At 48.3% G+C, this 24,929-nt stretch overlaps 1 protein-coding gene across 4 annotated transcripts in view; it reads right to left on the bottom strand.

The window, feature by feature from the left end:
• Positions 1-15,577, bottom strand: part of LOC144826927 (GTPase IMAP family member 2-like) — a 79,787-nt gene extending 64,210 nt beyond the window's left edge. For 2 of the 4 annotated variants that reach the window (XM_078685387.1, XM_078685389.1), the window contains exons 1-2: positions 15,507-15,547; positions 15,257-15,346 (exon numbers count right to left, since the gene is read on the bottom strand). The gene's annotated coding sequence lies outside the window, so the exon portion shown is untranslated. Of the gene's footprint in view, positions 1-15,256; positions 15,347-15,506 lie in introns of all 4 variants that reach the window. The other 2 variants (XM_078685388.1, XM_078685390.1) reach the window with 2 other exon arrangements.
• Between the last annotated feature and the right edge of the window lie 9,352 nt (positions 15,578-24,929).

Genomic DNA, 24,929 nt, shown 5'->3' with positions numbered 1-24,929 from the left:
GAGACTCAATCCCAGTTCCCAGGATTCTAGGTCGACCACCCTAGCCATTAGACCAGCTCCTCTCCCCTTTTTCTCCCTTTTGAATTACATTGTTTTTTCCTCCTTTTTCTACTTAGAGTTTGACTACAAGGGTTTCTGAGCCTTTCCCCCATGGGGCCCAGATTACCTAATAGTGGGGTAAGAGTATGAACTGGCCTCACAATATGATGTATATTGAAGTTTTATTACCTCACGTGTAAAGTGTCACTTTTTCACTTGCCATGCTGGCTGACCTACCTTGAGAAATCTCAACGCCCTTATTATTATTGTTTAACAGGTGCCTAAGGGTCCTAATAGAGGTAAGATTAAACTGAATTCAACCTTAGATTGTTTGGTGGCCCGCACATCTGTAGTGGTCATGCTGCGATCCCGTGTTTCTGTCCTGAAGACTGCCACGGACTCACATGAGAAAAAATACATGATGTTGACTGTGTATGTGGTGATGGATACTAATTCCTCTTATCTACACAAATGTTTTTTAAAACCATGTGGTATTCCATGCAAATATAAAGGTTTGTTTGGCATATCACTTTAGTTTTAATGTTTATATTTCACTGGTCAATATTTATAGGTAGAAGTGCCTCCCTGACACCAGGTGTAGGCCCATTCTTCATCAAACAGGGTTTTTTGGAGAGCTTGGGGAGTTTTCTTATGAAGCAAGACACCTGGTGGTGTTTAAGGTCATCCCGTCACATTTTTGTGTATGCCCAGAATAGATTGATATGAGGTGGAGCATTGGTTGATATACATAAATTAAATCTCGGGTGGCTTTTTTGTCTGAAAACTACTGTCACTGGAGGCCGGCTAATCCTTGAGGCCCCATAGCTTCTTTTTCCCCACCAGGGATAGTTTCCAGGGTTTGTGTGTTTGAATGTGGTGACCTGGCCTACACCCAGCTTGTCCCTGGATGCTTGGGCCTCTACACCCTCATGACCATACTCACCACAACACTGGTCATCCCTGGAGGATATATGTTGCCTCAACATCTGCTGCAGCAGGAAACAATTCTGTTGCATCAGGCTCAATGGGAACAAACTGCTTATTATTTTGGCTGGGTTCAATACAAGGATATTCTAGAAGAATTTAGACTGTTCACAGAGACTCAATTAATTGTATAATTGCTGTCACATTTACCCAAGGTCACCACCCCATCAACCCCTTGTCAGAGATACGTGGACAGACAGCTCCTTTGACCCACGCCTATATAGAGACAGGTCTCAGGTGGGGTCTTAGCCCAAAGACAAATATGCACCCAGGGAAGGGAAAAGCCTGATCGGTCCCACAGATAGATATTTGTACCACAAGCAGTTCTGAGGAGAGTGGCCCCAATAAAACAAGTGTGTCCAAAGGCGCACATTGCTCAAAAATCTAAACTTCGTTGTCTGCTTTCCCGCTTGCTGGGTTTAATAAAACCATATATTCCTGTTTTGCCAAAGCACCTCTTGTTTTTTTTTTTATTTATTTAAGGTAAATTCACATTCAATCAACATTTTGGCAAGCCAGATAGCAGGGATTGATTCTTCAAGCCTGACTGTAGCCGAAGGAAAAGGACCCTGCCTGTTCGGATTCACACCTGTGCAGCAAAAATGGTGAGCAGACGCCACAATCAATTGGAAGTTCTGCTGAATCCATGGGGCTGAGGTCTGTCCTTCAGCCACTATCTCCATTGATACAGTTTTTCTTGATGTTTTCTCAATTGATGTTCTTTTCTTGATGTTGTGGTGTTGATAAACTATTTAACTGTTTTGAATGATATGTCTGAAAAAGTTGCCATTTGTTCACAATTTGCTAAAAATAATTCTATTGTTTAAGCAACCATTGCACTTTCTTACAGATTGTTATTTTTCATATCGGATGTTTTATGTTCTGAGTTTTTTGGCTGCATCTTTGTCCTAAGCTGAGCTCATAGTAAAATTAGGTATTGCTGGCCTAACCCCCACAAACAAAGTAGGATTTAGGTTATTTAAAGAAACCAAAAAGTCTAAAAGTGCACTAGATCCATAAAAGGTTTCCAAACCATTGGCGTGTAGGTCTTATATACCCTCTATAAGATCTGCACGTTTAGACAACATACACTATAGGATTGGCCGATATTAAAGTATGATGACTGACTGACTATAGGATTGGTGGCATACTAATTGTGGTCACCCCTATTGGATATGTCAGACTGTATTTCTTGAACACTCATTATTCTAGTGTAAAATAAGTGCACTGAAATAATCACGTGACAGTATAAGATATAAGATATAAATGATTAGAAGCACTAAGAAGGTAAAAAGTAAAAGGATGATAGATTTCTACCATCTTGCAGGCAAAGTAAATACAGGCAAGTATATGAGGAATCGCTGAAAAGTTCACATACGACAAGTCTCTTTTTTCAAAGTGAGAGGAAAGGTGCTTTTAAAATCAAATTCACTTTTGATGCTGCAAAGCTCTGTCTAAGATAAGCAACATTAATAAGCAAGCTAAAAACAATAACTAAACCTTACCAGGAAAGAAGAAATACAATCCCAGTAATTATCCACAGCTGCAACCACGGTGATACCAGGTAAGGCTTTTTTAGAAAAATCAAAAAGGGAATTTTTACTTGTTTACGTGATTTTGGGGCTGGCATCGTTTCTGGTTCACTTGGATCCAAAGAAAACCTATCGAAGTTCACAAAATAGCCTGATACAGTTTCATCAATAGTTAAAATTTCCCCAGGATTAGCTGGTATCGCAGGTTGTTCTTCTCGAGGCATGTTGACGTAGATGTTGGTGTTCGGTCTGATTGCTAAATTCTCCATTTCATTTTGAGTTCCATGTTATTATTGCATAGTCTATCCCTCCTTGCTGGTGCTCTTCGATGGTGATGAGTCTTTCAGTTTGAACTTCCTGTATGGTAGTGAGAGGAGGACGTCTGCTACCCAGGAATCCATGAGGCCTACCAATAGGTTGTGGCCATATAGTGTGGTTTGATTAGGTCAATGGAGACAAATCTTTTCTCCTTCCCGGCAAGAGGTAGGACAGATACCGGTTTTCTGTAAGATGACACAAATATATTTTTGTCCAGTATCTATTCTCTGACCAGATCCCCAACTTTAGGAGTCCAGGCAGGTCTTGCCGTTACTGATTTCACTTCTTCAGTGGCGGTCCGTTTGGAGTGGACCGTACTTAATTGTGTCCCGGATTCATTCAGATCCTGTAAAAGAGCCAAACGTTTATTGATGTCAAACTTGCTTTCATCTGCCACTGTGCCTTCACTAGCAAGACCAGGTGCCCACATTTTGGTCCCAAATAGGAAATCACAAGGAGTGACCCCTCAGAGGAATTCTTGGCAAAGTGTTAAGGGCACACTGGACCCCATAAAGGTGATTGACCCTTCTACCACCCAAGCCTAATACCGTAGGTGATAAAGATTGCTTTAAGTCCTGGTTTTTCCTTTCCACAACCGAATTTCCCTCGAAATGGTATGGGGAGGAGACCAGCACCACCCCACCCAGGCCTTCCATTGCTTCCTTGTAAGCCAGAGAACTAAACACGCGGCCGCAGTAAGAATGTAATTTGGAAACTGTGTATGTTCCGATAAAGACTTGCAAATCTTTTCTAACAGTTTGATCATCAGCCAAATGCTGAGGTCATACCCATAGGAACCTTGAGCAATAATCCACTGTAACCATGATATACTTGTAAGCCCCATCAGATTGCAAGGGGCCACAGTGGTCCAGGTAAACACAACCGAAAGGTCTATCTGAGCAAAACGTGCTACGTGGAACCTTTAATCTGTTGACAGATTTCACACTTTAAGACAAAGTCTTTGACCTGCTTTCTTAACTCTGGCCACCAAAATTGATCTTTCAAAAATGAAACTGTTGCTGTTACTCCTGCATGTGCAGAACCTAGACCCTCGTGTACCCCCTGATATTAACCCTAATCTTTGATCCGTCTTTGGTATTACTCTATCCCCCACTCCAGGAATCTGAGCAAATGGAACGTTGTTCACATCTAACTTGTAGGAGTACTTGAGTGGTAAACCTTTTGGAAGTACTTTGCAGTTATTGCGCGAAGCAATTTTAGCTACCATTGTGCTACCGTCTACTCTCATTTTAGAATGAGTGATTGCAGCTACGGATGCTGTGCATACTGCCCCCTTCGTGGCTTCATCCGCCAATGACTTCCCTTCAACGTGCATGGCCTCACGTTGATGACTCAGTGTGTGTTTCACTTGAGCTTTCGGTAGTTCGCTTTTCAACTCAGCTACCTGGTTCCATAGCATTATATACTTCATTATGCCACCTTTTGCATCTCTGAACCCATTTTGGACCCAATAGTGTAGATATCCATTGTAGAACTGTACACAGTAAAAGGAATCACACACAGTTAGTGTGGGGAATTCTGGATCCGTATTTTGTCAATAAGAAAACTTTTAATTCTGCCAACTGAGCCGTGAAGTCACCAAGAGACTGCGATTTTGTGCCGCTTGGGCGGAATTGCCATCCTGCATTGTACTTTTTACAATAGCGCATGCTGCACTGTTTTGTTTTTTACTCCCTATGGCCGGTTGAGCAGATCCTCCGTGTAATTATTATGTTTATACTGATGTAGAGACTTTATTTCATTTAGTATAGGATATTCTTGTTCATATTGCAGAAATGCTTGTGTTTTTAAACTAGGACCTTATCTGTATTCTACATCTGTTGCAGTGAGAGAATTAGCCCATTGTATCCATCTCAGATGTAAAGCTTTAGCATTCAAACGTGTGCTTTTGTATCAGCCTCTAAGGCCGTTATTGGAGTTAGGACAATGATCTGCTTCACCTGAGCCAGTGCTCTCTCACTACAGCAGTCTGTACTGCTGTCAGGATTTTTTTCTGTGGAAGCAAAACACATTACAGCGTTCATCTACAAATACAACTTGTATGTGATTGGTGCAGTTTCTCCTTCATAAATACATGTATCCTGATTGAACTGTGACTACGCGGATCACCAGATTGCGTAGGTTTACGCATGTGTGCAAATGATTTGAGGCTATCCTGTCAGCTTGTAAGGAACAAAGGGTATCTGTGTGTTCCTCTATCCATTGCCTAGCTGACAAATTAGGTCTTATTAGGTCGTAGAAAGGTTTAACACTTTCTGCATAATCCAAAATGTATATTCAACCAAAATTCCTTTTATACCCCGCTGAACGCATGTCTTCCACTATATATGTCATCTCTTGAGTGCAACACTTACTCTAAATTCTACTGGATTCTGTTGCGCAGCGCCGGAGTTCTGACCCCAAGAAGTTCCCAAAAGCCACAATCATGAGAGATTTTATGGGAAGGTATCTTGTTCTTCCTGTCTGCCATTTCCAGATCACATACCATTATGAAAATAACCCCAGTGCAGTGTTTCTTTGAGGACTTCTTTGGTCAAGTTTATGACTCCCTCTATCCTGGGGGGGGGGGTTCTTTGTTGTGCTGCATTTCAAATAAACAAACAACCCCACAATGACTACTTGCTGTTGAGCAACTGGCAGAGGGTGGCAGATCCCTGATCTCAGGAGCCCACTCACATCCTCTTTTTTATGTTTTACAGAGGTGCTCCCCCTACCTATCCTCTATATGACTCCATTGCATTCCCTTATCCAAGATGGTGATACCGAGACTCGGCCTCCATCATATGTACCTATCCTCCATATAACTCCACGGGCCCTCCCTTCATCTGAGATGGTGCTCCCCAGCCTCCATCCTCTGTACCTATCCTCCGTATAACTCAGTTGGTCCCTCCCTTCATCTAAAATGGTGCTCCCCAGACTCGGCCTCTATCCTCTGTACCTATCCTCCATATACCTCAACGGGACCTTACTTCCTCTGAGATGGTGCTCCCCAGGCTCAATCCTCTATAACCTTTCCTTCATATTCCTCTACGGGACCTCACTTCATCTGAGATGGTGCTCCCCAGACCCGGTCTCCATCCTCTGTACCTATCCTCCATATACCTCCACAGACCCTCCCTTCATCAGAGATGGTGGTCTCCAGACCAGGCCTCTATCCTCACAACCTATCCTCCATATACCTCTACGGGCCCTTTCTTCATGTGAGATGGAGCACCCCAGACACAGTCTCCATCCTCTGTGCCTATCCTCCATATACTTCCACAGGCCCTCCCTTCATGTGAGATGGTGCTCCCCAGACCAGGTCTCCATCCTCTGTACCTATTCTCCATATACCTCCACAGGCCCTCCCTTCATCTGAGATGGTGGACTCGAGACCCGGCCTCCATCCTCAGTACCTATCCTGCATATACCTCCACGGGCCCACCCTTCATGTGAGATGGTGCTCCCCAGACCGGGTCTCCATCCTCTGTACCTATCCTCCAAATACCTCCACAGGCCCACCCTTCATCTGAGATGATGGTCCCCAGACCCAGTCTCCATCATCTGTACCTATCCTCCATATACCTCCACATGCCCTCACTTTATCTCAGATAGTGGTCCTCAGAATGGCCTCCATCCTCAGTACCTATCCTCCATATACCTCCACTGGCCCTCCCTTCATCCAAGATGGTGTTCCCCAGACCCGGGCTCCGTCCTCTGTACCTATCCTCAATATAACTCCATAAGCTCCCAGTTTACCTCAGATGGTGCTCCCAGACCCAGCCTATATCCTCTGTACATATTCTCCATGTGACAACACAGGCCTTCTCTTTCTCGAAGATGCTTCTCGCCAGACCTGGCTTCCATATTCAATCAATCATACGTAAAGTGCAGCAAATCACCCTTGAGGGTCTTAAGGCACTGGAGATGTTGGCTTCAGTGTGGTGGGTTGCTCAATCGCACATCCAGGTCTCGAGTCCTTTCCTGAAATGTTGGAGCGACTGTGCAGTCCTGAGGTTCACATGAAGGTTGTTCCATACCTTGGCCACCAGGTGCAAAAAGGAGCATCCTCCGCTTTCAGTTCGGAAGATCCGTGGGGTGTCTGTGAGGGAGTGTGGATCAGATTGAAGGTGCCTGTTCAGTTGGTGGAAGGTCAGGTGTTTGTTGATGAGTGCTGTTCCTCCTTTGTGCAAGGCCTTGTAATAGTGGGTCAGCAGCTTGATCTGTCATCCTCAGTAATTATCCTTCATATGACTCCCCGTGCCATCCCTTCATCTGAGATGGTGCTCCCAGACCTGGCCTCCATCCTCTTTACCTATCCTCCATATACCTTCTGTGGTCCTCAGTAATTATCCTTCATATGACTCCCGTGCCATCCCTTCATCTGAGATGTGCTCCCAGACCTGACCTCTATCCTGGGTACCTATCCTTCATGTTTCTCAACGTCCCCTCCCTGCATATATGGATATCTCTCTCTCCCTTTCTTTCTCTCTCTCTGTCTCACTCTCTCTCTCTCCTGCTCGCTCTCTCTTGCTCTCTCTGTCTCCCTATCACTCTCTCTCTCCCTCTTTCTCTCTCTCTCTGTCTCACTATCTTTCTCTCTCTCTTCCTCTCTCTTTCTCTTTTCTCTCTCTCTTTCTCACTGTCTCTCTCTTTCTCACTAACTTTCTCTCTCCTTTCTCTCTTTCTCACTATCTCTCTCTCTTTCTCACAAGCTCGCTCTCTTCTTCTCTCTCTCTTCATCTCTCACTCTTTATCCCCCTCTCTCTCTTTCTCTTTCTCTCTCTCTCTCTGGTTCTCTCTCTCTCTCTTTCTCACTATGTTTCTCTCTTTCTCTCTCTCTCTCTTTCTCACCATCCCTCTCTCTCTTCCTCTCTCTGTATTCCTCTCTCTCTCTCTCTCTCTCTCTGTTTCTCACTGTCTCTCTCTTTCTCACCATCTCTCTCTCTCTATTCTTCTCTCTCTCTCTCTCTCTCTCTTTCTCACTGTCTCTCTCTTGTAGGGGAGAAGGATCTCCTTACTATGGTTAACCCCACTTTTTGCTGGTGTTTCACTGTTGTGTTACTTTAGTCTGAATGGGGCCCTGCTATCCAGGACCCCAGCCGAGCTGCTTCCTCTCTAAGTTGATTGCATGTACTTTAGGTACACTCCAGCTTGGCTACTGTGGGTACCCTTGTGAGTCCCTAGTATATGATACAGTAGGTACTAAGGGCATAGGTACCCCAGAGACCTACCAGGGGCTCCAGCATGTGTTATGCCACCCCTGGGAAGCCTTCCAAAATGACACCACAGTACTGCTACTGCAGCCTGGGTAAGGTAGTGCATGCACCCCTTACTAAGGTATAGGTTACATTTATCTACCTTAAATCACTGCACATAAAAACCTATCAGGCACCCCTATAGCAGGCCTTATCAATCCTGAAGGCAGGGTGATGGGTTTTGTGTGAGAGAGTGCCCATGCATGCGCAGAGCCCCTATCCAGCCTTCGGAATCTATTCTCTGGGGCTGTTCTGTGATGCAGCATTATAACCCTCACGGTAAATGCTAACTTTGGAATGGCTGTTTGGAAACATGTTGTGTTTGGTGTCAAACACTTTGGAATCCTACCCCCTCCCCCCTTCCCCTGCCAGTTCTGGTGGCGGGAGTAGAATTCCACCCTTATAGAGGGAGAAACATGTACACACTGGTCTAACCGCTAATAGTTTAAAAGAGCCCTGGCATCACAAAATGGATGCTGCAGCCACAGACACGAATCTGGCCTCCTGCTGCTGATCGCAAATCCAGGATGGGAGGCCTGGACAATAGGTTTCCTGTCACAGGGAGGTGTAACCACCTCCCAGACAGGTTTTAGTGTATTGGGGCTGGGTGGGTGCACTCTGAGAGTGCTTTGAAGTCTGCGCTGGGGGCACATTTGATGTCCCTATGCATAGCTCAGATCAAACCGGTTGCAGGAGCTACCAGCCCCTGCTCTGGCACAAAACTAGACAAAGAAAATGGGTGTAGCCAACCCTCTTTCCAGACCCTCCCATAGGTGGCTCCTCAGAGTATGTCAAACCCCTTCCTTGGGTATACAAAAAGAACCCCTGTCAACAGGACTTTACATTACACCTGGACAAAACTCTGAAACTGAATCCTGGAACTTCAACGCTCTACTAAAGACTAGAGAATGGAAGAATCTCCCTTGGGGTCAAGGAGTGACTCCCCTGCTTGGCAGGCACCAACAAAGCATATCATGGTCTGCATCTCTGAAGCTCCAGCTGGACTCCGAAGTAATTGCAGCCCAGGAAGAGGATTTCAGGACTCGTCAGAGGCCGACCCGAGTCCCCAGCACAGCTGAGACTCGCAGCCCTTACGAGTGACGTGGAACCAGAACGCCTGGATCCCATGCACATTTGCTTGTGCATTGACTTCTTAACATCTCTAAAAGTTGTGCTTTGGGTTACGTGTAGTCCATGCCCCGACCACCATCTGTATCAATGATTGCGGGCGTACACTCCACAAGTGTTTCATGAACCTGCTTCTTGCATTTCCGCTTGAGGCTCCTTTGCGATCCTGGTCCTTTGATTGGTGGGTCCCTGTGAAGGCAACTTTGATTTTCCTAGGGCTTCCCTCGTTGCTCCAGACATGGCCTGACTCCCCATTGAGTGGTGAGTCCCTCAGACCTTGCTGGTCTGCACCGAAGCATTTCTTTGATTCCTGCATGGGTTCCTGTTGCCAAGGCTTGTTGGGTCTAATCAGGGCACCGATACTGCAGCGCTCAACATCCTTTATGGGAAAGCTCAAATCCAGATCCTGGTTGTCATCAACTCCTCCTGGTCCTCGTGGCTGAAGAGTCAATCATCACCTTCTTCACCTGAAATCACCCAACATTGGTGGGCATTCGACTATTGTGTCCCTGGTCACTGGAAAGTGACCCAGACTCTGTCCTCTCTGCTTTCAGGTTCTTCTCAGCTTCGATCAAGGCTTGGATCACACAGGACACTTTCCACTTTGACGGCAGCAGCATATTGCAGCAGATCGCCGTTGGAAATGATTCCCGACACCAAAAGACACCTATGCACACTGCTTCCATGAGTGAGGTAAATCGAGTACTCTGGTGCTCCTGGGGTGTAGACTCTAGAACCCCTTTAGTCTAAAGGGGTTTGCCCAAATTTCTCCTCTAAGTGTCCTTTATCTTTAAATTTCCAATCGCAACTTTCCCCATAGAAGCTAACGGGGATTCGGGGCCGTGTTCTTACACTGCACGCGTCCCCCAAGGGTCCCCTGTGTCACTACCTTGGATGGTTCCTGGTGGCCACAGCGGTTCTAAAGGCTTTAGGCCTTGTGTCTAGTCAAGTTGTGGTTCTTATACAACTTTCTTAATATATGGTTTGGTACGCCTCTAGGTCTCGACGTAAATTGTGCTAATTTACTGTGTGATATTAAGTTTACTGTATGTACTTTTGCCTCTAGCTTCATAAAGAGACTAGAGGGATGTGTTTAGAATAAATACATATATTTTTCAAAAGTTTATAGACTGGTAAAACAAATTGCTTTACATTTCCTCCAAGACTTAGCCTGAAGGCTGCTCTCCACAGCTACCACTAGATAGGTTTCTATAAGGTTGTCTTTAACCCTACCATCAATAAGGGCCATGTGCACTGGTTCAAGGTGCCCACTAGAAGAGTGGACAGCCTATGCCAGGCCAACTTCTCACATCTCTCTCTTCTTTTCTCTCTCTCTCTCTCTCTCTCTCTCTCTCTCTCTCTCTCTCTCTCTCTCTCTCTCTCTCTCTATCTGGTTCTCTCTCTCTCTCCGTTTCTCACTCGCTCTCACTTTCTCACTATATCTCTCTTCTTCTTCATCTTTCTCTTTCTCTCTCTTCTCTCTTATTCTGCTCCCTCCCTCTACTCTAAGGTCCTCCTACTCCATCACTGGTGCATCTCTCTCGTCTCTTTGCGTGCTTGTCTCTCCATCCCCTGAGCCTCGCTCTCTCCCCATCCCTGAGCCTCGCTCTCTCTCCTCATCCCCTGAGCCTCGCTCTCTCCCGATCCCCTGAGCCTCGCTCTCTCCTCATCCCCTGTGCCTTGCTCTCTCTCCTCATCTCCGGTGCCTCGCTCTCTCTCCTCATCCCCTGAGCCTCGCTCTCTCCTCATCCTCATCCCCTGAGCCTCGCTCTCTCCTCATGCCCTGAGCCTCGCTCTCTCCCCATCCCCTGAGCCTCGCTCTCTCTCCTCATCCTCTGAGCCTCGCTCTCTCTCCTCATCCCCTGTGCCTCGCTCTCTCTCCTCATCCCCTGAGCCTCGCTCTCTCTCGTCATCCTCATCCCCTGAGCCTCGCTCTCTCCTCATGCCCTGAGCCTCGCTCTCTCCCCATCCCCTGAGCCTCGCTCTCTCCTCATCCCCTGAGCCTCGCTCTCTCTCCTCATCCCCTGATCCTCGCTCTCTCTCCTCATCCTCTGAGCCTCGCTCTCTCCTCATCCCCTGAGCCCTGAGCCTCGCTCTCTCCTCATCCCCTGAGCCTCACTCTCTCTCCTCATCCCCTGAGCCTCGCTCTCTCCTCATCCCCTGAGCCCTGAGCCTCGCTCTCTCCTCATCCCCTGAGCCTCACTCTCTCTCCTCATCCCCTGAGCCTCGCTCTCTCCTCATCCCCTGAGCCCTGAGCCTCGCTCTCTCCTCATCCCCTGAGCCTCGCTCTCTCCCGATCCCCTGAGCCTCGCTCTCTCCTCATCCCCTGATCCTCGCTCTCTCTCCTCATCCTCTGAGCCTCGCTCTCTCCTCATCCCCTGAGCCTCGCTCTCTCCTCATCCCCTGAGCCTCGCTCTCTCCTCATCCCCTGATCCTCGCTCTCTCTCCTCATCCTCTGAGCCTCGCTCTCTCCTCATCCCCTGAGCCCTGAGCCTCGCTCTCTCCTCATCCCCTGAGCCTCACTCTCTCTCCTCATCCCCTGAGCCTCGCTCTCTCCTCATCCCCTGAGCCCTGAGCCTCGCTCTCTCCTCATCCCCTGAGCCTCACTCTCTCTCCTCATCCCCTGAGCCTCGCTCTCTCCTCATCCCCTGAGCCCTGAGCCTCGCTCTCTCCTCATCCCCTGTGCCTCGCTCTCTCTCCTCATCCCCTGTGCCTCGCTCTCTCTCCTCATCCCCTGAGCCTCGCTCTCTCTCGTCATCCTCATCCCCTGAGCCTCGCTCTCTCCTCATGCCCTGAGCCTCGCTCTCTCCCCATCCCCTGAGCCTCGCTCTCTCCTCATCCCCTGAGCCTCGCTCTCTCTCCTCATCCCCTGATCCTCGCTCTCTCTCCTCATCCTCTGAGCCTCGCTCTCTCCTCATCCCCTGAGCCCTGAGCCTCGCTCTCTCCTCATCCCCTGAGCCTCACTCTCTCTCCTCATCCCCTGAGCCTCGCTCTCTCCTCATCCCCTGAGCCCTGAGCCTCGCTCTCTCCTCATCCCCTGAGCCTCACTCTCTCTCCTCATCCCCTGAGCCTCGCTCTCTCCTCATCCCCTGAGCCCTGAGCCTCGCTCTCTCCTCATCCCCTGAGCCTCGCTCTCTCCCGATCCCCTGAGCCTCGCTCTCTCCTCATCCCCTGATCCTCGCTCTCTCTCCTCATCCTCTGAGCCTCGCTCTCTCCTCATCCCCTGAGCCTCGCTCTCTCCTCATCCCCTGAGCCTCGCTCTCTCCTCATCCCCTGATCCTCGCTCTCTCTCCTCATCCTCTGAGCCTCGCTCTCTCCTCATCCCCTGAGCCCTGAGCCTCGCTCTCTCCTCATCCCCTGAGCCTCACTCTCTCTCCTCATCCCCTGAGCCTCGCTCTCTCCTCATCCCCTGAGCCCTGAGCCTCGCTCTCTCCTCATCCCCTGAGCCTCACTCTCTCTCCTCATCCCCTGAGCCTCGCTCTCTCCTCATCCCCTGAGCCCTGAGCCTCGCTCTCTCCTCATCCCCTGAGCCTCGCTCTCTCCCGATCCCCTGAGCCTCGCTCTCTCCTCATCCCCTGAGCCTCGCTCTCTCCCCATCCCCTGAACCTCGCTCTCTCCTCATCCCCTGAGCCTCGCTCTCTCCTCATCCCCTGAGCCTCGCTCTCTCCTCATCCCCTGAGCCCTGAGCCTCGCTCTCTCCTCATCCCCTGAGCCCTGAGCCTCGCTCTCTCCTCATCCCCTGAGCCCTGAGCCTCGCTCTCTCTCCATCCCCTGAGCCTCGCTCTCTCCCCATCCCTGAGCCTCGCTCTCTCTCCTCATCCCCTGAGCCTCGCTCTCTCCTCATCCCCTGAGCCTCGCTCTCTCCCGATCCCCTGAGCCTCGCTCTCTCCTCATCCCCTGTGCCTTGCTCTCTCTCCTCATCTCCGGTGCCTCGCTCTCTCTCCTCATCCCCTGAGCCTCGCTCTCTCTCCTCATCCTCATCCCCTGAGCCTCGCTCTCTCCTCATGCCCTGAGCCTCGCTCTCTCCCCATCCCCTGAGCCTCGCTCTCTCTCCTCATCCCCTGTGCCTCGCTCTCTCTCCTCATCCCCTGTGCCTCGCTCTCTCTCCTCATCCCCTGAGCCTCGCTCTCTCTCGTCATCCTCATCCCCTGAGCCTCGCTCTCTCCTCATGCCCTGAGCCTCGCTCTCTCCCCATCCCCTGAGCCTCGCTCTCTCTCCTCATCCCCTGTGCCTCGCTCTCTCTCCTCATCCCCTGAGCCTCGCTCTCTCCTCATCCCCTGAGCCTCGCTCTCTCCTCATCCCCTGAGCCCTGAGCCTCGCTCTCTCCTCATCCCCTGAGCCCTGAGCCTCGCTCTCTCCCCATCCCCTGAGCCTCGCTCTCTCCTCATCCCCTGAGCCCTGAGCCTCGCTCTCTCCTCATCCCCTGAGCCTCGCTCTCTCCTCATCCCCTGAGCCCTGAGCCTCGCTCTCTCCTCATCCCCTGAGCCTCGCTCTCTCCCGATCCCCTGAGCCTCGCTCTCTCCTCATCCCCTGAGCCCTGAGCCTCGCTCTCTCCTCATCCCCTGAGCCTCGCTCTCTCCTCATCCCCTGAGCCCTGAGCCTCGCTCTCTCCTCATCCCCTGAGCCTCGCTCTCTCCCGATCCCCTGAGCCTCGCTCTCTCCTCATCCCCTGAGCCTCGCTCTCTCCTCATCCCCTGAGCCTCGCTCTCTCCTCATCCCCTGAGCCTCGCTCTCTCCTCATCCCCTGATCCTCGCTCTCTCTCCTCATCCTCTGAGCCTCGCTCTCTCCTCATCCCCTGAGCCCTGAGCCTCGCTCTCTCCTCATCCCCTGAGCCTCACTCTCTCTCCTCATCCCCTGAGCCTCGCTCTCTCCTCATCCCCTGAGCCCTGAGCCTCGCTCTCTCCTCATCCCCTGAGCCTCACTCTCTCTCCTCATCCCCTGAGCCTCGCTCTCTCCTCATCCCCTGAGCCCTGAGCCTCGCTCTCTCCTCATCCCCTGAGCCTCGCTCTCTCCCGATCCCCTGAGCCTCGCTCTCTCCTCATCCCCTGAGCCTCGCTCTCTCCCCATCCCCTGAACCTCGCTCTCTCCTCATCCCCTGAGCCTCGCTCTCTCCTCATCCCCTGAGCCTCGCTCTCTCCTCATCCCCTGAGCCCTGAGCCTCGCTCTCTCCTCATCCCCTGAGCCCTGAGCCTCGCTCTCTCCTCATCCCCTGAGCCTCGCTCTCTCCCGATCCCCTGAGCCTCGCTCTCTCCCCATCCCCTGAACCTCGCTTTCTCCTCATCCTCTCCACCACCAAGCTCTGCTCGTGGCTTCCCAACAACAGCTCCATGAAAACGACAAAAGCATTGGCTCTGGCAGTGCTTGTCAATTGTTCCTTTCCAAGCCTTGTGTAGGTGATTACGAGGGAACCCCTCGCGCCAGAGAAGGATGCGTCATCGAATGAACCAGAGTAGGAAGACTACCCGGATTGTCTCAGTTATCTCAAAAGGCCCGTTGATGGCGTCTAAAGTGCACGGTTTCTCTTTTCAGGGCCAGGGCGGCCTTTGAACCCGGCGGATGCATCGATATATCCTCGTTCTCATGAAAGTCAGTCACCCCGAGCCCTGTCCTATCCGTGCTGTACACTACAAAAGCGGAACATTTCTGTACCCCAAACCTTGTTACAAGCACTGCCAGGTATAGGATGATGATTTATCCTAATCGATTAGGATGTGATCGGATTTCGTGTGCATTACAATGATGTGCTACCTTTGATTGTAAACACGAACCCGGTGATATGTCTACACCTGTCTCAGATTTAATCTACGAATAAATTAAGCATTACACTTATATTTTGCATCCCTGAGTGACTGATTTTCTAATGTGAGGCTATTTCCTGTTGCTCTGAACAACGTTTATGCCCAGGGGGCGAGATATAAAACCCCACATACATTAACACGTTAACAAGATGACGTCCCCACTCCTGTGAGACCACGCACCCCTCTTTCATTACTCACCGACACAGCGCCTATTTCTAGGATGACGAGAGGGGAGGAACCTTGCGATCCCTCTTTAAAGGGGTTTCTAATTTAGGAGCGATCCACAATCTGCAAAATACAGGAAGAGAAACACAGTTCACAAGGCTTGGATCTGTTTCCTCCCCTGACCTAGGGTTAAATATTGGTTTAGCAACAGTTGAGCACTTTAAACAAGAAACAGAGACAGTGACGGTGCTTTAAAGGTAGAGCTTGGTTCTGGAAAGCTCACCTGCTCCGAGCTCGTCCTCCGCACCTGGGCTTGTCTCTTCCTTAGCTTCCAGGAAGCGCCGAAAGTCCTTATGTAGCAGCTTCAGTGAGCACCGCCCTTCTCACGCTTCACTGTACGATGCAGCGCCGCCGGCTGTATCCACAGGAGGGCGCCAAAGAGTCACATGAGGAAAGGCTTTTCTCAACATTCATTTTCATTCCCTATGACTATAATATTTAGGTCTGGCTAATTGCAACTTACCAGAACCAAACAAGCATTTTCAAAGCAATAGGTCTCGCTTTTGTGAAAGCTAGAACTCTTGGTGTCAGAAATCTATGTAGTGGAGTGATGCTATTTGCATAGGGCTATTGCCATTCGTATGACCTTGTTGCACTGGAGAACCAGTACATAGGAGATAGGTTATGGGGGAGGGGAAACAAGAGTGATATGCTAGCTGTGAAAAAAATCACATAACAACAAAGGAATATGCTCTTGAAGCCACAAGATTTTAAACACACAATCCACAATTTACGGCATAATCTCAGATTGCAACAACATCATAGCTCAAACGAAAGCAAAACAGAAAGCAAAACAAAAAGCATAACTGTGGTGCTGGGCACTGGAATGGTCTCTCCAAAGTTTAATCTGCCATTGCAGAGTTGCTGATTGTTGCATTCAAATAATAAACTGGTACTAATGTGGTAAATGTTTTCCCAGCCAGTAGTTATGTGCAACTAGCTTACCCGTCGCGCGTTGCTGCGATCTCAGAAGACAGGAAATTCAAGTAAACTCCTTATGATAACATTCAATTTACATTGTGTCATTTTTATTGAAACTTATTTGTTTTAATATGGAAAACATTTCAAAGTGTCGTTTTAATTCTATTTATTTATTCGAGTGCTTATGGATACACGCTATTTTTTCTTTTTCCGTCTGGTGCGTACACGAATAAATCAGAAGGTTTTCCGACACGTGAGCCGGCCACATACAGTTGTCCATGTGAGAAGCACGGATTATCCAAATCTAGTCCACACACTTGCAGCAATTGTCCTTGTGCTTTGTTGATGGTTATTGCAAAAGCGTGTCTCACCTGAAACTGTAAACATATGAATTCAAATGGCATATCTGTTGGGATCATTGGCATACGTGGCAACAGTACATCTTCCCCCTTGAATTTCCCATTCAAGTTGTAGCTTCGATGACATTGTTCATCATCTTTTTCACCGAAAGTCTTGTACCGTTGCAAAGTCTCGGTTGCAAATTCAGTATTCAAAAGATTATGAGGGCCCTGGGGGGCCGATCTTTAAAAAAAATGTATGCCAGAAACCTTCGCTGGAGTGTACTCAACAACTTCCCAAAGTTTCATGATGATCGGATGAATGGTGCAGTAATCCATAAAGGACAAACAGACAGACAGACAGACAGACATACATTCGTTTTTATATATATAGATAAACAAAACCTTACAAATAAACATAGATGCACAGATGTAAAGAAACACGCATACAAAGACACAAACGCACACATAGCCACGTATACATTTCAAAACAGCAAGTCGCAGCTGCATACAAAGATAGATAAAACCACACAGGCACACTGAGGTTCCGTGACAATTGTAAGTGGTGTTTTCGACTCGCTCGAATATGGTCGAGTTTGGTATCTATGAACCTCAAATGACGAGTTTAGTGGGTGTACGCATTTTCGCTATGCTAACCTAAACCGTTCGTCTGTATCGTGGGTTTCTTCATCTGAACCCACGGGTTCCATTTTAGATACAGCTTCCATTTTGTTTTTTGCCCTCAAGTAGCCAGCGAACGGACACTGTCCGCTTCGTGACCCTGGGATTTCCAAACTCTTGCGGAAGACACGTGTTCCTTTGAGGGTGTCTTTTATGATGAGGGGGATGACACTGCAAGGCAGATGGCCCCGCTCGAGGCTCATCTTGCCGCGCCGGTCTATTGTCTCAGTTGTGCATTCATTAGGCACGTCTCCTTTGATCCCTGCAATCGTGTTTCCGATATCACCCCCTTACACTCTTTTCAATCTGTTGGCTATCTTTGTCTTCCCCTGCACCTGTTTCTGACTCTTCCTTAACTCGTTTACAGTCGGAATGGAATGCACTCATGGTGGGAAGATGTACTTTTACAGTTGGGAACCGGTGAGGCTACTGTAATTATGTTCCGGACCCTGAATACATGAAAGCGACCCCCTATGAAATTTACTGTGGGAACTGGGTTGTAACCTTTTGTTTGTCATGTTGTTCTATGACGAAAAACTGTATAAAAGGAGCGATCCACAGATACAATTTGAAGCAGTCTCCTAGAACTTACATGCTATGTACTTCTTGTGACTTCTGTGTTCCCTGCAGTAAATAAATCTCAAATCTTTGACGCTGAAGGAAGTGTCCTGTGTCTCTGTCATTTGTACGCCGGAACAGGTAACCCACGAAGGTTTCAGGTGTTGTCCCCTGGCACCGCTGGGTCTTAGAAAAACCCAGTCCTTCAGTTAGCGATCCACAGATACAATTTGAAGCAGTCTCCTAGAACTTACATGCTATGTACTTCTTGTGACTTCTGTGTTCCCTGCAGTAAATAAATCTCGAATCCTTGACGCTGAAGGAAATGTCCCGTGTCTCTGTCATTTGTACGCCGGAACAGGTAACCCACGAAGGTTTCAGGTGTTGTCCCCTGGCACCGCTGGGTCTTAGAAAAACCCAGTCCTTCAGTTGGCGCCCAACGTGGGGGGACATCAGCGGTACCGGTCCAAAGCCCGACGATCGTGAGGAACTTCGTGTGAAATCTCCGAGGGAAGGTGCACCCCGCTTCATCGATCCTGTTGTCGAAATAAGTGGCCCGAAGACTTTTCCCGCGAAGATCCCCGCCTCCTGACGGCTGCGACGGACTGATGCCCTGACTGTCGACCTGTTTTGGCGCCTGGCGTAGACCTTGGTACAGCGAGACGATTGACGGGCCTTCCTGGTGACGCCATTGTTCTTTGAGTTAAGTATTTGTGGGTCGCTCCCAGAATCCTTAGTTGTTGTGGGTGCTTAGTTGTTGCATGGTTCCATTGCATTTGTGGTTCTTCGTATTTTGTTCTTAGTTGTTCTATTTGATGACTGCAGTCGCCAAAAACCGAGGGTTTTTGAATTTTGCGGGGACATTGTAATCCAATAACCCTTGAAGTTTGTGAAACTCGGTTAGTGTGCACGATGCCTGGCCGTAGTACTTTGTTTAGCTGCTTTAGAGGTTGTGGTGCGGATTCCCGATTGGAGGACTCATGTCCGATACCTCCAGTTGGAACTCCAATCTATGAATTATATAGTCGCCATGGTGTGGGTCCTATCACATTTAATGATTGTTGGGTCCGCTACACTAAAGATGACGGTGTCCTTAGTTGGCCACCTCATGGTAGTTTTGAGACCCCGATTTTAGATAATCTTGAAGCTAAATTGTTTCAAAAGAAAACAAGGCCGGCCATGTTTGATTCCTTTCGGTTATGGCGTAAAGAAGCCAAGCAGAAAGAAATCAAACAGCTTAAACGTAATAAGAGAGAAGGTGTCGTTACAACGATGAGAAATGCAGAGCAGTTTCAGCGGGACAAAGAAGAGAAGGAAAAGGAAATTTTTGATAGATTACAACGTATGACAGTGTATAAATGTTATCCCGCTTTACCGACGGGTACTGAGAAGAAGGGAGAGGAAGCAGTAGAGGACCCTTTGTTGTCCTATCTATTGAAGTCGCCACCTCCATATGCACAGGATACTACAGCTCCTGTGGTTCCCCCTGTTCCTCAACCTGTTGTTCCGGCAGCTGTTACTCAGCCTGTCGCTGGTCCTGTCTTTGCGAATCCTCTTGTCCCTATTTCTCTACCTGCTACTGTCCCTACTGCTCCACCGTCTATACCTTCTCAAACTGTTGTTCCCGCTACTTCTGCTCTTGTGGCTACTCCTACTGCTCCTGCTGCTCCTGTATTTAGCTCTCATGTTGTTGCTCCTGTACTTCTCTCCTCTTCTCCGTCTGTTCGCAGACGCATTCCTAATACTGTTGCTAATCTTTACTCTCCTTTTGGACCGCTTCTTGGGTCTGATGATTCTGATGTTCCCCAACGACGAAGTCAGCTCCCTGGCGGTAGGGAACGCGATACGCCTATTAAAATGGTGCAAAATTGGATTAGGTATCCCCTTAAAAATCCCCCGCGCATAGTTGTTGAGACTTTCTCTCAATTTAATGAGCCAACACGGAGATTCGTGTTTGAAGAAATGTGCAAATTCTTACGTGAAGCGATATCAAATGATGTGGTAAATGAGGTATTGGTCACTGTAACTGAACTTCAGCTTCAGTTTTCGAGTGGTATGATTGTGGGTAGTAATGTTCGACGTGCTGTCGAGCATCTTCTATCTTTTCGTCCCACTGTGATGCCTCGTGCATTGTTTAAAGACGAAACTGAGGAATGGATGGCAACACCTGGTCAGTATCCCATGCGTGAAGTTCCGCCAGTGTATATGCCAGGTAACCCTGGTGCTAACCCTCCGATCCTGCCACACTTCCAGAGAGTTTGGATACACCTTCCATGGAAGCGATCGGAAGTTTTGCAGGTTAAGCAAACTTTGCCAGACCCTCGTAAAAATCCTGCAGGATACTATAAAGAGTTGTCCCAATTAGTGGATGCTACGATAATGAATCTTGCCGACATCGACATGTTGTTCGGCAATGTCGTACCGCAACCGGTTTGGGCGAAAATTCGTCAAGAGAATCACGCAGCCGAGTTAGGCGGTGATTGGGCTGCTCTTGTGGCGGCTGACGTACGACAAGTTGGTGGGGCTAAGCCTGAACAGCTCATTACTGATTTTCCCCAAAGAATAATTACCCTTATGAAGACACTTATGCCGGCAATGAAAGTTAATTGGTATAAACTGTCTGCGTGTAAGCAAAAGAAGGACGAGAGTGTCTCCGATTTCTTTACGAGATTTGAGGAGGCATTCATCAATCACAGTGGTCAAGATATGAGCACTGAGGGAGGTCAGAGGTTGTTTGTGGATACATTTGTATCGAATTTGTTGCCTGAACTTAGCAACAAATTGAAAAATTCAGAAAGTGCGTGGGCTGTTTCTACCTCTGCTCAGATATTGGCTACGGCTCAATATTATGAAAATAGAGAGAAGGAGGAAAATGATCGTGCAGATAAAAAGACGAAAGACCTCAAAACGAAAGTTCTGTTACAGCAAGCGTATCCTCCGCGCTCAAATCAGAAGGATTCTCAACAGCGGAATAGGTCGCAATCGCGGAATGACTCTTCTTCGCAGAGATCTATGCTTGGATACAATCAATGTGCCTATTGTAGAGGTGAGGGTCATTTGAAATTTGATTGTCCGGTTTTGCGCGATCAAAATAATACTAATTCATCTAGAGGAGGTCGTAGTGGTCCTCAACAGGCTTCGCGAGGTAGAGGTCGTGGTGTTACTCAGAATCAAAATGAGCGTTCTAATAACTCCTCTGATTCCAATAATTGTTTTGATCAGCGTGGCTCGTCATCAGGTAGATCCGCGCAGTACCATGTGGACGATTTTTATGTCGAGCAGGGTACCGACGACGGTAATTACTAGGACAGCCATAGACAAAGAGAGGGAGTAGTATCAGTTCCGGTTGATCAGAGAGGGCCTTACGTCGTAGTTGCCACATCGGGCGTAGTTGAGCCTTTTCTTTTGGACACTGGTGCAGCAAAAAGTTCTATCATGCATTCGAAACTCCCTGGCGCACCTTTGTCTGGCTTAGCAAATGTTTCCGTTGGATTTTCTGGCGCCCCTGTTAGCAATCCGGTTTCTCGCCCTTTGCCCCTTACAATTGGGCCACGTGAGCTGAAAGCTCCTTTGATTTTGACTACTGGTTGTGGTGAAAATCTTTTGGGCCTGGACTTGCTGAAACGGTTATATGCGACTTTGTATTGTTCTCCTGCTGGAGTGGAGCTTATGTTGGGTCAGAGAGTGATCTCTCCTATGTACTTGTCAACTGATAAGCTCCCACCGGAATTGAGTTCTCTTCCTGCATCTTTGTGGGCAACAGGTCCCAACGACGTGGGCCTGCTTGACATCTCCCCTTATGTTGTCCAATTAAAATCTAATGTGCGATTGCCACGTATTCCCCAGTATCGTATCTCCCTTGATGGTAAGCGAGCGTTGTTAGCGATCATCTATGATTTGATCAAGAAAGATGTTATCGAAGAGACTCGGGGAAACGTGTGTAATAGTCCTGTGTTACCTATTCTGAAACGCACTGATCCATCTAAGCCTCCTGTTTATCGTTTTATCATTGATTTACGGGAGGTGAACAAAATTGTGATTCCTCAGTTCCCTGTGGTGCCTGACATTACGGCTTTACTGACTCTGATTCCAGCATCTGCTTCTTGGTTCTCAGTGATCGATCTGAAGAATGCTTTCTTTAGCATTCCGATTGCTGAGGAAAGCAGGGACCTATTCGGTTTCTCGTTAGGTGGTCGCAGCTTTAGGTTTAAACGCGCTCCTCAAGGCTACTGTGAGAGTCCATCGATATACAGCCAAGCCCTGAAGAGTCAACTTGATGCGTTTGTGTTACCGGCTGGTGCGGCCTTGATCCAATATGTTGATGACTTATTGGTGGCTGCGGACACACGAGAGATTTGCAACACTGCTACGGTGTCTCTGTTACAGCATCTTTGTGACTTACATCACAAGGTGTCACCTTCTAAGCTGCAATATTGTTGCCAAGAAGTAACCTATCTAGGTCACTTATCGTCAAAGGAGGGAAGAAGGTTGACCCCAGAGAGAATTGCAGCGATCGCTCGAATGACTGTGCCAACAACTCAGAGAGATGTGTGTGCCTTTTTAGGTATCACGTCATACTGCAGGCAATGGATTCCAAATTTTTCATTGCTAGCGAAACTATTGGTAGCCCTTACGTGCAAGGATGTTCCAACTCCTTTGCCATGGACGGAAGAGAGTCCGAAGAGTTTTTCTGAATTGCGTGATGCGTTGTGTTCGGCCCCTGTGTTAGGTACTCCTGACTACAGCAAGTCGTTTACACTATACGTTCATGAGAGAGAAGGTTGTGCGTTGAGTGTTTTGACGCAGCAATTTGGCGGTAAGCAGCGTCCATGTGCATATTTTTCCTCGACCTTGGACCCAGTAGCTAGAGCATTGCCGAGTTGTCTAAGAGCGACAGCGGCAGCTGCGGTGTCCATCCGACAATCTGCAGGATTGGTCATGGATAATATGCTTACGGTGATGGTTCCGCATGCAGTTGACACTCTCTTGAATCGTACGAAAACCCAACACTTGACGAGCGCAAGGTTGTCCGGTTACGAGTTGACGGTTTGGCAAGTCACATCCAAATAAAGCGCTGCAATGTCCTAAATCCGGCGACGTTGTTGCCAACCAATATGGAATCAGACGAGGTATCACCACATGATTGTTATTTGCGAACTGAGGAGGAAACGAAGGGTCGTGTTGACCTAAAAAACACCCCATTGGAAGATCCCGATGGTACTTTGTATGTGGACGGTTCGTGTTTTAAGTTGCCGAATAGTGATGTGACGACTGCGTATGCTGTGGTATAATTGAATACGATTGTGGAAACTGCGAGATTGAATCAGAATTCTGCGCAGGCGGCAGAGTTGATTGCGTTGACGAGAGCGTGTGTTTTGTCGAAAGGAAAGCGAGTGAATGTGTTTACTGACAGTCAGTATGCGGTTGGTGTTGCGCATAGTTTTGGTCGATTGTGGCGAGAGAGAGGCTTTATGACATCGCATGGCACGAAGATCCAGCACGGACAGCTTGTGAACGAACTTTTGGATGCACTTACATTGCCCAAGCAGGTGGCGATTATTAAATGCAGTGCGCACCGTAAGGTGACGGATGATGTTGGTCGTGGTAATGCGTTTGCGGATGAGATTGCTAAAGATACTGCTAGGAACCTTGCAACCAGAATGTATGTGATGAGTTCGGTAAGGTGGCCTGCAGAAACTGGTATGTGTGAGGATACTGTTGAAAGTGTGAAAGTGATTCAGAATGAGGCCACCGAAACTGAAAAGACCAAGTGGAAGGAGAGCACAGGAAAGTTGGATGCGAATGGATGTTGGATTGACTTGTCGGAGAATCAAAGATGGATGTTGCCGGATGCATATGTGCTAGCTGTTGTGACTATGGCGCATGGTTTGTCACATATTAGCGCGAAAGGTATCTGCAAGTTGTTGTCCCCTGTATGGAAGAATGATGGTATTGCTAAGTGTGCTGAGAGATTGGTCAAGAATTGCATGGTATGCATGATGTACAATCCTGGCAAGGGCACTCCTACACCCCCTGGCCATTTTGCTCCTCCTACATGTCCCTTTGAGGTAATCCAGCTGGACTTCATCCATATGGAGAGATGTAATAACCTGAAGTACGTTTTAGTTGTGGTTTGCGCATTCTCCCGATGGATCGAAGCCTACCCTCTCAAAGACAATACTGCCCTGTCCACAGCGAAAGTCCTACTGAAGGAATACTTTCCTCGGTATGGAATGCCACGGATTGTATGGTCTGATAACGGAAGTGAGTTTGTGGGGAGTGTGATGAAGAGTGTGTGTAAGGGCCTTGGAATTACACAAAAATTCCACAGCGCCAATCCTCCCCAGTCGGCAGGTTTAGTTGAAGGGTACAATGGTACTCTCAAATTGAAACTTGCAAAGATTCAGGCTACGACTGGTCTGTCGTGGCCCGACGCTTTGCCTCTTGCCCTTTTGTCGACTAGGGCGACTGTACACTCTCGAGTAGGGCTTAGCCCAAATGAGATTGTGTTCGGCAGTCCTGCAAATATTTGGGGGGTTCCTAGACCTAGGGTTTTCGACAGTCTTGAATATCCAATGCTAATTGACTATCTTCATGGTCTGACTGCTAAACTGAGGTTAATTCATCAACAGGTCTTTGAAGCACTGCCGGCACAGACGGAGGGTCCTGGCCACCGGCTCCAACCGGGAGACTGGGTGGTGACCAGAAATTTTGTCCGGAAGCGAAACCTAGAGCCGAGGTTTGTGGGACCCTTCCAGGTGCTACTCGCCATGAGAACTGCAGTTCGTCTGGAGGGCCGCAAAAATTGGGTGCACGCCACCCACACAAAAAAGGTACCAATACCTTTACCAGCGGACTCGTGGGTGAGGACTGGCATTGCCGCATCAGAGACAGAAGCTCTGCCGAACTTTGTGCCGTTCAGTGACGCTCAGCCTGTGGGAGATACTTCAGTACAGCCAGATAACTTTGTTGATCCTTTGCCATTGGAGAATTCAAGACCTGAACTATCGTCTGACCGACAGGACTCTGTTCCACAATCTGATCAATTATTTGAAGAGCAGACTCGTCCTGGAAGAAGCAGATATTTTCTTCGTTTCAATACTAGAGACTAATAAATTATTTTTGCTTTTCCCTTTTTGAAATTCACG

Source organism: Lissotriton helveticus, chromosome 4_1 (assembly GCF_964261635.1).
Source record: "Lissotriton helveticus chromosome 4_1, aLisHel1.1, whole genome shotgun sequence".
In the NCBI taxonomy this organism is placed as follows: Eukaryota; Metazoa; Chordata; class Amphibia; order Caudata; family Salamandridae; genus Lissotriton; species Lissotriton helveticus.
This window is presented reverse-complemented; position numbering and strand designations above follow the sequence as displayed.